This window comes from Rhinatrema bivittatum, chromosome 1, assembly GCF_901001135.1.
Source record: "Rhinatrema bivittatum chromosome 1, aRhiBiv1.1, whole genome shotgun sequence".
In the NCBI taxonomy this organism is placed as follows: Eukaryota; Metazoa; Chordata; class Amphibia; order Gymnophiona; family Rhinatrematidae; genus Rhinatrema; species Rhinatrema bivittatum.
Genome location: NC_042615.1, coordinates 545,910,810 through 545,925,571, shown reverse-complemented (window position 1 = coordinate 545,925,571; position 14,762 = coordinate 545,910,810).

Below are 14,762 nucleotides of genomic sequence, written 5' to 3'. Positions count from 1 at the left end.
AAAGGGGATGAGTGTGAAATTCTCACTCTTCATGCCCTCCCTGTCCCCTGTACTTCAGCAGTCTCTCAGTTTTCAGCCCATCAGCTATCTCTTTCAATGCCCCTCCTCTCTACCAGGGTCTCTCTCTCTCTCTCTCTCGCTCATCATGGGAGGATGGGCATTGAGATCATGGGGAAAGAGTTTTGAGAGAGAGACTGCTGGGGATAGGAGTTTAGATTTAAGAGATCCAATTCAATAAACTTTCTGGCCTCACAAGTTTGTACATGTGTTACCAAAATAGATAAAATTTTTAAAATAAAAAGGAACATAACGTGAACAAATTACATAACTGTGATAACTGTAAAATAAAAGTACAGTTTGAAACAAGGGCAATAGCAAGATCAATTCTCAGGTTCTGGTACAGGTCCATTTTGCACCTTGTCAGATAACGTTTCTGGCCTAGACTGGTTGCAGGATACAACAGATTTTGTTGCTGTAGGATAGTATCATCTTAGATTATTTTCTGATGTATTTTTAGGTGTTTTATGCTTACTGCACTTGAGCTCTTGTTGTATACCTCCCAGGGTCTACTTTAGTTGAGGAAGGCGGAATATAAATGTGAATGTTGTGAATTCCCAGGAGTTTGTCCTGCTCATTCATTTGTGGGAAGAGATTAACTTTGTCCGGTTCTGAGAAATGTGTATCTTTGAGACTATTGTATTTTGCACAGTTTTTGGAAGAAATGCATTTCTGTTTTTCCAGTGTTGCACTGCAGACACAGTCAGGCTTTTTGGAGGTTTCCAGGTTGACTTTTGTCTATATTTCTATTTCTAGCTTGTGGTCAAGTATTCTCTCCTTGCTGAGGGTTTATGTACTGCATGCGTGACTGAGATGAAGTAATCTGCTAGCATGTTTCTTTGTAGGGATCTGTAGCAGCCAGTTTGTTTTTTCTATTTTCTAATCTGCACTTCCCTGTAGAAGAGTGCATTGTGTTACAGGGAAGTGGTTCTCAACCTTTCATGACTACTGTACTTTTTTCAAGAGTTTGATTTCTTGCGTACACCTAGAGTCCTAAAAATACAAAATTCACAACAAATAACATTGAATAGAAGCTATAGTAACACTTAACCTGCCAAAACATGCACTGTTTAGTATGCATGTACACTTGTATACACAAGATTACACCTGCTGAAGAGGTGCAACTGGGAGTTACGCTCACACCCATAAATTTTCAAAGTGGATTTATGCGCACAAATCCGCTTTGAATATTCTGGCTATAAAGTCTGTAGATAAAAGGGACCCATACCCTTTAGCCTATACAGTTTGAAAATTTTCCCTCAAAATATTTAAAGTATTAACTATGAAATATGAGCATAGTTGCTCACTATTTAGAAATCTGTTGTCAGGTGCACTCTAAAGAATCACTCATCAATAAGAGTGTAACTGCCGTGGCTCAGACCTGTATGCTTATGTCCATCCACCCATGTGAACCTTGGACCCAGCTAAAAAAAAAAAAATCAGCTCTGGCTCTGCCATTGGATTCCGCGGCCATGCAGCAAACCACATAATTAGCCTGTTACATAATTTACAAGCTGCTCCACAAACATGAAGCTCCCTCTCTCCTAATTCAATCATGTAAAGAAAGCTTAGGATGCTGGCTTTCTCTTTCTCTCACCGTCAGAATGGAGTGATCCCTTAACCATCTTTTAAATCCAATATCCTTTTGAAATAATGCTTGGATGGAGTGATGAAATAATTCTAAAAGGACATTTTTGATATAAAGATTCTTGCACTTAACATATGTGGCCAACCATACACCAGCCACAAAGACTTGGATGTGTTTTGGAAGATTGCAACTGCTGATACCCTACAGCTGGTAGAGAGAGCTTTTAATTTCAGTTTAGAGAAGCCTTGACAACTGGTATAACTGCTCACAAGTTTCAAACTTGTGCTAATTCAGCCCCCTTCTGAGTCTATAAGCGCACACGCCTTCCTGTGCCATTAACAGCAGGACCAACTGCTGATTGTCGAGGCCATTTTCAGCATGCATAAGCTCATGTACTCTTTTTCAAGAAAATATAAAACAATAGTGACTATTACAGTTGTTTGTAATTTATGTCATGATCATTTTTACACTTGATAATTTTTGTTTGTATATAGTTTACATATTTAAAAACAATGCAAAAGGTTTTAATAATAAAAAATAAAACTTGTTTTTTGTGCACAGTGAGAGATGTGACTCTCTATGCAAAATTGGTGCAAATTTGCCACATAATTGCTGTAAAATTTCAAAGAAGCTGCCAAAGTGTGACAAGAGTATAGTTTTGGGGTATCTTGTGTGGCTAATTCTTACAGTTAGTGGGTAATTTCATGCTATGGATCTTAGGACTTTAAGGAGGTGAAGTGTCCTTTTGTAGTCAGTGGATTTCCCTATTGTCAGAATCCTCCTACTCATGGATCCTAAACCTCCAACAATGAGACAAAGGGTGTATCAAAGCTGTCATTTGTCCTCTCAGGTAAGCACTTGGTGGTATAAGTACTCCTCCCTGAGGAGAGAGAATACCTGGGGTTCCTGTCCCTAGCATGTTGCTAATTCTAAGTGTCATACACCTAGGACTAGTGTAAATCAGTAACCAGGGGTCTGTGCGGAAGATTGAATTCCAATACTTCAACTTTGTCTTTGATAACAGTGCCAGGAGTCTTTGCCTTTTAAACAAAACCTAGAACTGGACTCCTGTCAAATCTTGGAATGTCCTACCAGTGACTTCAAAACTCCTGCACAATTCCAGCCCCCAGTGATAACTGAGAAAGCCACAGTTCAGTTCCCAAATTATTTTATTCATTAGCTATTATCTAACCCTGAACCACAAGAGAACAACAGTTTGAAGCATGTATTAGCACTGTTTTAGATAGCTTAACCTCCAAGTTTCCCAACCAGTCTCAAACACATGGAGAAATGTACAACTCCTAGTTCTACATTATTATTTGTACAGATTGAGTGGATTCCATTCCAGAGTTTTCCAAGGAATAGACTAGAATAACCCTGGAGCGCTGAATATACGGTGAGCAGCATAGGTTACAGCCGTTAATGACAGGGGACTTTTCAGTCTCATATATTTGGGATTTTCCAATGCCACAGTTCCTCAAAAGCCTAAACCAAAAACTAATTGAGCATGGTTTTAAAATGAATTCAGCAGTCCAAATGTACGAGGTTTCAAAATCAACTAACTAGCACACCTGCAAACTACAGCAGCATGGGTTAAGGTAGCTTCAACCTAGTATGTCTGTGTGTATATTGCTCAGCCTTCCTGCTGCCCATAATATTGGGTTCCTCTCTCAAAGAATATTCTGGTCAATAACTTTAAAACTTAAAGGGGAACAAAAAAAAAGAAAAAAACCCCCTCTCCTTGAAATTGGCTGCAAGTTTGATTAAGGGTCTCTGTCATCTGAGTAAGCTGATTCTAGACTTTTTTTTTTCTCTTCGTGCAGTCACTCTGTCTCTCTTAGGAGCTGTGCAATAATAAAGCTAACATTCTGCAGTGTTCTATTAGTTTAATACAGAGTCTAACAAGCTAACTTTTTATCTCTTGCATATTTATTTCGTATCCTAAAAACAGGATTAGCTGTGGGGACCCCCAGACAGGTTTGGTAAGCCCTGGCTTAATAGCCACTAAAGTTTGTGAATGGGTCCCCGTAAAACATAAACATATTTTTTGTAAATCTGGGGCCATTACATATACCTCCAGCCCCCAGTCTTTTGCGACAGATTTTTCAAGATCCTGTGGCAAAAGTTAGCAAATTCTGTGTGCAAGGGACCGTTGGTTTTCCCTTACTAAGGGGTTCAGTGAGGAAGTGAGTAAGAGAGGCTTGGGTTTTATGTGGGAATGTGCAGATGAGGCGTCCTAGCTATTTATCATCCCACTGCACCTGCTATCCTCTTCGATTTTGATTTAGACTTTCAAGCAGTAAGGAGCTTGTTTCCTTCTGCGTAATTTTTATAAGTTATGGGAAACGAGTACTGAAATGTTCTCATTTAGGGACCGGCCTCCCATTTGGCCTGTTGATCCACCATTGTAATTGCTTTGGACTCTTAATTTTAAGACAAATTTGAGAATTCTAGTCCTGGGGGAATTCTGTGCTAGAATTCCCCCCTCCTGCGCAGAATTGCCATTTTCTGCGCAGAATTTGGCGATGATGAATGCCCCAGCGTGCCATCAGTGGAGCCTTGTCCCGCTCGTATTGAAGATGAAGGTCCCAGTGAGTGTGTGTAAGACTGCAAGGTGGGGGGGTGGGGGTAAGAGAGCATGTGCGTGGGTACTTGAGTGTGGGCTCCAGAGAGGGAGCCTATGTGAGGAGATTGTGAAGGAGTGTGTATGTGTGTGAGAGTGTTATGGTTATTGATGTTTGGGTGGATCCTTGGACACTGTGGCAGCTGACCTCGCCCATGGGGGGCAGTCCCGTGAGGGACCACGGTGTCAGGCTAGATTCTGGACAGACAAACACAGATTTGAATCTTTATTTAAACAGTCTTGGAAACCACTAGAGGTGGCAGTAGTGAGTAGTATATGTTGAGCCCGGCTGGGCGAGTATCCCACAGAACGCTGGAACAGCGAATCCTCTGCTTGGCTGTGCTGTAGTGGAAAGAGACCGAGAGTTATGAGTACACAGTGAGAAACATACAGAGTCCCAGGTAGAATAGGAGAAGCTCTGAGACAGGGAGAGCAGGCCCTCGAGGAGCGAGTACCTGATCCCTTAGAGTAGAGAGACTCAGTGATATTGTACTCACACAGCGATTCCACTAGACGAGAGGTCTGGCACTGGAACAGAGGGCAGGCCCTCGAGGAGCTAGTACCTGGTTCCAGGGAAGCAGTACTGTGGAATAGATGGTAGTTGTACTCACAGATGGAAACTGTTAGTGAAGACTTCCAAGTAGAAAGGGTTGTAGATGCAGGTAGTGATTCAGGGAACATGGGCCCTCGAGGAGCGAGTACCGGTTTCCTGATAGCACCTGAAAGAAGCAGAAGAGGCCCCCGAGGAGTGGGTACCCCATTAGCAATAAGAGTTCCAGATAACGCTGGAGTGGCAGAGTAGCTTGGTACGGAGAGCGAATCCCATCCATAGAGTTCCGGGTTGCTAACTTGTAAAGCCAGCAAAAAATAGGCTTAAATATCCGGGCAGTGTGACGCCATCTCAGGGGGACGCCCCTGAGGATCACGCCAACGAGGAAATAAAGATGAGGACAGTGTGCACACGTGCACCCTATGGTACCTTGAAGGAGCATGGCGGGAAGCCGCACCAAAGCCGGTCCGGGGATGCCGGAGAGGTTGGCAGACAGACGCCGTGGCAGCCAGTAGTCCGAGGTGAGTGGGAGGAGCCGCAAGAAGAGTGAGGTAGGCGGGGCGAAGCCGTCGCAGACCAACGGTCGCAACAGAGACATTGGGAGCTGCTGTGTGTGAAAAAGGGATTGTGTATATGTGAGAGTGCTTGTTTGTGAGAGAGGGAGCCTGTGTGAAGGGATTGTGTATGTGTGAGAGAGAGGCTGTGTGAGAGACATAGGTAGCCTGTGTGGATGTGTATGCAAGAGAGATGGACCCTGTATGAGGGGATGTGTGTGTGAGAGAGAGAGAGAGACCCTGTATGAGGGGATGTGTGTGCGTGAAAAAGAGAGAGACCCTGTATTAGGGGATGTGTGTATGTGCACTAGAGAGAGGGAGCATGTGTGTGAGAGGGACAGAAGGAGCCTGTGTGAGGGGCAGTACTGAGAGAGGGGTCAAACTCTGGGAGTGGAGAGAGAATGGAAGGAGTTGAAGCTAGAGATGGAGGGGAGAGATGCTGGCAGGTGGAGGAGATGGGGCCTGAGAGGGCAAAGTGGCCAGGGGAGTAGGGAAAGAGAATGGAAGGGACACTCTTACAGTAAACTTCTAGGGAATTTCTGCTCAAAATATTAAAAATTCTGCATCTTTAAGTAATTTTTTCTGTATTACATTTTAAATGAATGACTTAAAGACTGTAATATATATTGTGTTATTTTGATCAATATAAAGTTTGTAGAATTTCAAGTTTTTGTGCATAGAATTCCCTGTGAGAGCCAAGCCCCCTGGTTGCAGTGGAAAGGCTGTCCCTGTATCCTAGGCTGGATTTGGGGTAAGGAAGACCTGCTGTATGTTATATCTCCTGCCAGTGACCTGGTGCAGAGGAAGAATAGTTTTGCATTAGCAGTATTTTGAACTATCCCCTCTCTTTGGAGACATGGAAACTTTATTCCATCCTTCCTGCTTCTTGCTTGATTTTTTCCCCTTTCGGGGTCATCTAATATTTTTACCCACATGGAGCTGATAACCCATGCTTACCTGGGAGTCAGAATACCAGATCTTTTGGAAGAGGGAAGTCTTTCATCCAGAAAGATACAGAGATGTGTTAGATTCCATCTAAAGCAAGGGATCCCAGTAAAGTGCACTACCAGGAGAAACAAAGAAGATACAGCATAAAGGTAATAAGAACTTTGTTGCTATTGAGAGAAATCTTACATGAGAGAGTGAGAAGGCGCTGCCTAACGAGATAAAAGAATCAAGAAAGAGAGTGAAGTTCCCTTCTGGTGCTGTCTGAGGAGTTAAAGGAAGTCTTAAGGATTTCTTGGAAGAGATGAAACCTGAGATTAAGTTCTGATCGCGTTTTGGGACCGTATACATTCTAAGCACCTTCAGTGGGAAGACTTAAGAATTAAATTGGGAGTTAAAAAGCGATTGGATTACATTCAATCTATTAGGATATTGGAGAAAGAAATTGGAGAACAAAAGGAATTCAGTGAAAATCTAAGAGCTTCCAGTTGAGAATAGAGACTTTGATGAAGAATTGGAGTCACAAGGTTATTCATTCTTCTTGCTAGCTTATTTACTTGAACTGCAAAGAGAATTAAATTGTAAATCGCATCTCATTATCTAATCTACTATCAGTAAAGAAGTTGGATATTGCCATTCTTCTCCTGTGTGCTAATTGGATGCAGAGACAATGTAAAGCTTAGTGTTGTGTTCTGAGGACAGGAAAAGGGTTTTGAGATGCAAAGAAACGGGGTATATAAGAACTGTTGTTCGTCCTCACACTTAGGAGCGTGGGTCTCAGAGAGTAAAGCTATTTGGTGGGAGGAAAAGAGTTTCATAGCGATATTGGCGTGATGGTGTGAAAAGGATCCATCTCAAATTCTTACTGTGTGCTCCGGGTGCCAGTTAAAAGGATTTGTCCCACCCAGGGGTTAGTGTGTAAGGATTTAGTGGTGTTAGTGTTGATCTCTGTACAAAAGACAGCTTTGAAGTATGAAGCAGGAACAGTTGTGAAGGAGAGATTATAGCTACTCTATTGGGACTACATCTCCCAGGTTCCCCAGCACCTAGTTTGAGAGAGGTGGTGCAGGAAGGGCTCAGTCATGTGCCCACCAATAGGCTGCTAGTGCCCATAAAAGGAACCAAAGGGAAACTGAGAGTATGAGGTGGAGAGAAGGAACAGCATTCAGTTTAGCCATGGAGTTCAATGCCTAGAAGGAGACAATCAGATGGACGTTTCAGTTTTTCAGCTAAGTCTGTTCCTTAAAAAGCAGCAGGGAGACTTTACCCCCTAAAAAAATGGTAACAGAATGTGAGAACCCTGTGTAAAAAAAATAACAGCATATACTAGGTTTCCAGTGTATGCAAATTTCTCATGCATATTCATTGTGGATATTCTGAAAACCCAACTGGCAATAGAGTCCCAGGACAGGTTAGGGAAGTCCTGGCATTGTTGGTAAGAGAGGCAGCTGATCATTTTAGGAGGCTGAATTAATTCAGGTTTTGCATACTGCATCCATACATTTACAGTTCAGAATGATTTCCCTAACAAATATACAGGGATAAGCATTCAACTTACCTGACTCTGCTGACCAGTAGCTCTGGAAAGTCTTCAAGGACAAAATAAGTCTCCGACCTTTCTGGACGCTAGACCAATAGTGTCCTGGAGCTGGTTGTTTATTATTTAGTTTTAGTTTATATTTTGCCTTTCAGGCACTTTGAAGCAGATTACGTTGAGGTACTGTAGGTATTTCCCTGTTCCAGAGAGGTTACAGCCCAAGGGCCTGATTTATTAAGTCTTTTCTTCCATTCCCTGTCTATGGGAAAAATGCTTAATAAATGAGGCTTTAAAGTTTGTACATGAGACAATGGAGGATAAAGTGACTTTCTCAAGGCGTGGCAGTGGGATCTGAACCCTGGATTCCCTGACTTACAGCCCACTGCTTTTAACCATCAAGCTACTCCTCTGGCTATGCTTGGCTGCTCCAAGTGCAGACAGAGTTCTGAATTGTGACTCGCCCTTTTCTACTAGAATTGTTTCCAGGTTAAATAAAATGAGTTGGTGTAAGGCCTCAGTAAATGCTTTTTTCATCTTTTTATTTCCCCTTAATCCTTGTTTCTTTTTCTCAGTTACTCCACAGTTTGCTAGGCATTGGCTTGGCTTGTATGTTGTTTGCATGTTAATCATTGAGAAGCTGTGTGAGAAAGACAGTGGTGCTGACTGCAGTGGATTGCTTGGAAATGATTCCAAAGGTTGTTCTGTATCTTGAAGTAATAGTGCCTCAGAGTTCATTGTCTCAGTTTGGCAGAATGAAAAGCAGACTAGACAAGGCTAAGTCAGAAAGGGCATGTTTCTGAAAGGAAAAGTTCATGTTGGTGATATGTCTCCAAGCTGGTTAGAGGCAGTATTTTATAAAAGTAAATGAAAATCAAACCCGTGAAATGGATTTATATTGCCAGCCTGTACAGATAGTGCTACATGTGAACATTAAAGGTAGGGATGGGCAGTTATGATTGAATCTGGAAATGTTTCTCTTTTCTGCCAGAAAATCCAGTTTGTTTTGACCTAGAAGAATTGAAACCATTTTGTATATGACCTGGATTCAACTTCATTGCCTCTGACTAGACCCGGTTCAAACTTTGCTAAAATGTATTGATGTGCAAGATCATGTTTTGAACATTGGCTCTTGAAATGTCCTGAATATTTGTGACATTTCCCAATATTCTGGGCATTTTAATAGTGTTTTCGTGGTAGACATGGGATCAGAACGTAACCTTCCATCCCCTCAAGCAGAAATCTCTGAAGCATCAGATTTCCCATCAAATCTAACTCATGTTGCTAGGCTGGATCATTTGGGCCCTAGAGATCGAGACTAAAATATTCTAATATCAAGTTAAGGATCCTTAAAAGCTTGGAATGTAGTAATTTATTTTTGGGTTATCTAAATTTCATATTTTCAGTTATAATACACTTGCCATATCTCCTTGATGTACATATCTTTGCAAGGTTATATAAAGTAGGCCAAACAGCAGTAGAATATTATGTCCAGTTCTGGAGGCTGTACCTTCAAAAGCATATTTAATTTATTTACTCATTTTTATACCCTGCAGATCCAATATAGGATTGATCAGGACAGCTGATATGGACAAAGTAGACAGAGAAAAGCCACTAAAATGATGCAGAGTCTTCACCAGAAGTCCTACAAATTGAGATTAAGAACCTAAATATGTACACTTGAGGGTGGAAAAGTTTTCTGAAAACTTGGCAACCAAAATCTTTTAGGAAGCAGTGGAAAACTCCGCCTACCTTGCCCAACTTTTCAAATTTGTTTATTCATAACTTACATTTTTTTCTTTTCTTGTTTTTTCTAATTTTTTTAAATTTCTGAATATATAATGCATAGAATATTAAGAAAACAATCCTGAGTGGCAATAACATGAAATGAACATAATTTGACAAGAAAATTTTACACCTTCCCCCCACCCCCCCTGTTGTGGGTTACCAAAATAAATACTTCATAATAGCAGCTTAAGAAAGATCTTTATTTAGATAAAGTATTGGAATATTCCAGGAGAGGCGATTCAGAAGCAGTCTCGGAGAGCATTGTTAGCACAATAGATTAAATCAATTAACTAGTTTGTTTTCATAATATTTTTCTATTTGGGTGACTGTTATGTTTGCCAGCTCACTTACCCCACACTGCCCAGCCATGCCAGCACCTCCACTCTGAGTGGCCAGGAACGCCACAGCTCCATGCGGCCAAGGATACCACCGTCATCGACTGCCAGGCTCTCCCTTAGGCATGCACCGACACTTAAAGGCCCTGCAGTGGGAACAGCGCTTGTTGGTACCCACAGATGACGTCACACAGCCAGGTATTTAAATCCTGGCCATGCAACAATACAGTGCCTCAGCGATGGGTCGACTATCTTCAGGATAGTGTAAGTTCCAGCGTTCCAGTTTCTGTTCCAGCCTTGCCTTCATTCTCCAGCCTGCCCAGTGTGTCTCCAGCCTTGCCCAGCCTGCCTTTGTCTCCTCAGTCTGCCCTTCAGCATCCATGTTCCTATCCTTGGACAGATTTCTGGTAATTGACCTTAGCCTGGACTCTCGACATCCCTGCCTGCCGCCTGCCTTCAATCTCAACCTGACTCCAGATATTCTCTTCTGCCTGTTTCCCAGAGACTGCTCCTTAAGACCTGCTGTTCCCTGGAACCCAAAGGCTCAACCAGAGGGGAAAGGGGCTGGCTCAGGCGAAGCTCCAGTTCAGTCTTTGCACAGTCTGTTCCACCAGGTGGCAGTGGGAACCTACAGGGTCTTCCCTGTAGGTTGCACCAACCTCACCCCAACACAAGGGTCCACAGACCAGCAGTGACATTAAAACATCTTGTTAATAGGATATTTTTATTTCATATATATTAATGAAGCTGGGATTCTTGCAAGTCATGTTATTTCTTGTAAATTGAGCCCAGAAGGCAGGAACGAAATTTAAGGCTGAACTCAATATATGTTTTGACTTTTGGCCTACATTCTACCATTCAACATGTTCTGGCATGTCGGCAATCTCCAATAATTCTACAAGTCTAATCCAGTATAAATTTCCAGTGCAATCATAACAGCTTTATAGGAAAATCCTTTTCAAAGTACCTTAACACCCCCCTCCAACTATATGATTTCTGGCACTTCAGGCCTTCTAGTAGTGAGGCATTCAAACTAATAGGGATGTGCATTCATTTTGTTTTATTATTTTGTGTGTAAGTAGTGAAACAGACTTTAAAAAAGAAACTAATAAAAATTGTTCTTACGTACACCCCTAGAAGCCCACAAAGTGAAAAGATATAGAAACATAGAAACATAGAAATGACGGCAGAAGAAGACCAAACGAAGAGTACAAACACACAAACTAGTTATTTGAAACAAAAGTAGCAAATATGGCTATTATATAAACATAGCAATAGCAATTAGAGCTAGATATAAACACAATTTTAACCCAGTGCTAAAGTAGGGGATGTTAGAGGCAATTGCAGGATAGCTTTATTCCTCAGGAGAAAAGAAAGATGCTGAGAAAGAAAGATGCTGAGGATCAAAAAAAATTAGTAAGCCTGTTGATATGAAATTGTACATTTTGCAGGGAGATTTGGGAAAAAATAATGAGCCTCTGCTTGGTCCATTTTGCTACTTAACTCTAAGAAGAACTTTTTCCTTTTTTATGTGGCCCAAGCCATAATTGGGAAATACTTGCACATTTTAAGTTTATAAATAATTAGTGATGTGCATTCGTTTTGGGCGAATTCAACGAAATTGTCTAATTCGTCCTGGTTCGGAGGACCTGAAAAACGGACGCAATTGTTCCGATAAATGAATTTTTCCGAAATTTCGGGTTAGTGCGCGCTAACTCCTGTTAGTGCGCTAACCCGAAAAACAGCGTTTCCCCCACAAAAAAAAAAACCCGAACCGCGGGAAAAATGAAATTTCCCGCTGCCAAAAACGAAGCCCGAATCGAAGTGCAGTATCGCTGCACATCTCTATAAATGATACATTTCAGGATCAGAAAAGCTGTTTAAGAATTCATTCTTTGACTGCACGGTGAAATTCATAATCTGGGAAGAGCTCACTTCTAACTCTTCCTCCAGTCTTTTCTAACAAAGCCAGTTTCTAAGCTAATAAAAGATGAGGAATATGAGCCCGATTGATCTCATGGATGATCCTCTTAGCTGGAGGTGGTGGACTTTAATGGTCAATGGTATTGCCTCAGTAGGTACCTTCAAGATCTCACATGGGCTTTTCCTGAACATATTCACCAGGCTTTCTCCAAAAATTTCCAAAAAATAGCCCTGTCTCTTTCCTCCAGCACAGTCATTTACATATAGCAGTTCAGTGGTGGCTGGTTTTTTCCCCCAGCACAGTTAATTCTCCGTAGCTGCAGGGGGGATTGCCAGCTCCTACTTGTAAGAAAACCCAAAAGCTGAATTACTCAATTTCAGTCGATAAGGATTTCAGCCTTTTCCTACTCCTCCCCTGCAATCCAGTTGGGGAATAGTCCCAGCTTTTTGGACCCACCGGATTCGGCTCCTCCCTGTTTGGTTTCCCCAGTGGCTTTGTCTATCCTGTAGCTCCTTCCTAATTAGGTCACCACCTGGTTCCTGGTCTTGCACAGTCTCCCTTTCCTTAGTCCCGTGGCTCTCTGGGAGCCATAGTTGTCCCTTCCCCCACCTCTAGCTCTGCCTACGCTGGCTTCTGCTTTCTGCTTACTATCCTTTAGTCTGAGTGATAGGACATACCTCCTATTACATGTGTTAAAGCTATTAAAGGGTATTGGAAGTAGAAGAGGACATAGGAAATAATGAATTCTTGGATTGATGCGCACTGAAGTTAGGTAACTTCTGTTGGGGATCATTGGCTTTCAGTGGTTTTATATAATTGACACTTTTTCATGCTGTTCTGCAAACAATTTTTTTTTTTTAAGTTTGGGCAATACATTTTTATGACAAGACTCTCTCATTTTTATCATACGTGTTCACATTGCTCCTCAAGGTAGCACTGCAAAAATCGGTTCCTAGATTGATTGATTATTCACAAATGCAAGCATTTAGTCCAGTGAGAGAGACTGTCCAGACTGAAGTAGCAAGAAGTGAAAACCAGAAACATTTCCAGCTTACTCCAAAAAAAAGCAGTGCAATCAGTAAGACCTTTGCTTAATGAAAATAAAATCATCATGAGCCTTCGAAAATGCTTCGATACATTTTCCTGATTGTTGTGTCCGCATTACGCCCTGAGCCTGTGGGTAGCCTTCAGTTAAATCCTGTGGCCATGTTGCTATAATTCATCAGTATCGGGTATTGTAAGTTCTCTCCATAAGCATGTTTCATCCTTGCTTGTGCTGCTAGACAGCCGGTTAACCCTTTGATCCAGCTTCAGCTAATGGACTCGGTACTAAACTTCCAAAACGTTTTATTACAACATTGACAACTTCATACTCACTGTGACGAATTGGCATCAAGATTAACTGCACAGATTCTGGAATTGTCACAGCTGTGATGAGTTTCTCTGATGTTTTAGTTGAGTTTAATTGAAGCAAATGGCAACTGTGATAGAAGCCAGAGTTGTAAATGCAAGTGTGATGATAAACCATGCCTTTCTCAGGAGTTTGTGGATAAGAGATACAGAAGGAGCAAGCTAGCCTGCTGAGAGCCTTTATCATCGTGAAAATCCCTCCAAGCAATAAACTGTCCCAGGCTGCTTTGGGTCAAAGGGACCAACTTAAAAAGGGAGAAACATATAAGAAAAAAAAAATGGCAGAATAGGCGATGACCAATTGGGAAGTTCAAAACAATAAAAACAGCAGCTCTGATGACCTATTGGATGAAAGGTCTTAATCCCTGCAGAAAATCTAAGCTGAACAATATTATAAGAAGACACAGGGTGGCAGTGCAATAAGGGAAATATATCAAATAAACTGTGAAGACAGAACAAATTGTAACACAGTAACAGGGAGTGTAGCAGTATTTATAGGGTTGTTTTGTTTTACCACGTTGTATAGTTTTGTTAAGTCTGTCTTATTTTTTGTTACGTTTGTGTTATTCTTTGTTTTAATTCTTGAAATCTATATCAAACAAAACTTTTCGCATTAATCAAATATAAATGCTTTAAATAAAATAAGTAATGCTACAAATATGCTTTGTGCAAGGTTTAACTTTTCTGTAATGCTTCGTTTGCATATGCTGTACGTTTTTGGTTTCTTTTAATGCCTAGGAAGGAGGCATTGAAACTAATGGTAAGAATATTGTGTAACCAATGAAAGTGGGTGGCGAATTCCCCACAAAAAGGGAGAACTAGCAACTCTGCAAAATGTGTCCTTGCATAAGAGTGAAAAGAGCCAGGCTCAGTTCTGAACTGGGGCCTCTTCAATTGGTGGGTTGCAGCTCTGTCCCTGAATCATAGGGTGGGTCACTTTACTTGCTGTCCCAGTGTTCCTGGCAACTCAATGGTTCTTTGGAGGAGAGCCAAACTGTTGATCCTAGAGGAAACTCTGTACCTTGCCCTGAATCCTTGAACCAGAACCCTTGTCTCTAGTCCTGTACCTTGGATCCAGAGCATCTTGTGCCTGTTATCCATATGGATATCATGCCTTGTATTGTGGTAGCCTCATGATCAGTTATCTGGTACTGCAGACCAGTGGTAGCAGCCTCTGCTGTGTTTTGTGTTTGATTTACATGGTGAAGTAACTTTCTTTGAGTTGGACAATAAAATACAAGAGTTTAAACCTGGCCAGGAACTGTTTCATGCCTTGCTTGTATCTGGGAATAATGATCATACCATATAGTGATAATTCCACATGTCCCCTTCCTCTAGCTCTGTAATATATAGCTTTAATGCAAACCCCCACTACACATCTTCCAGGCAGAGCACAGCCCCAAAGCCACCAGAGGGAACCAACATTTCCATCTCCTAGCTCAGATTTTGTCAGT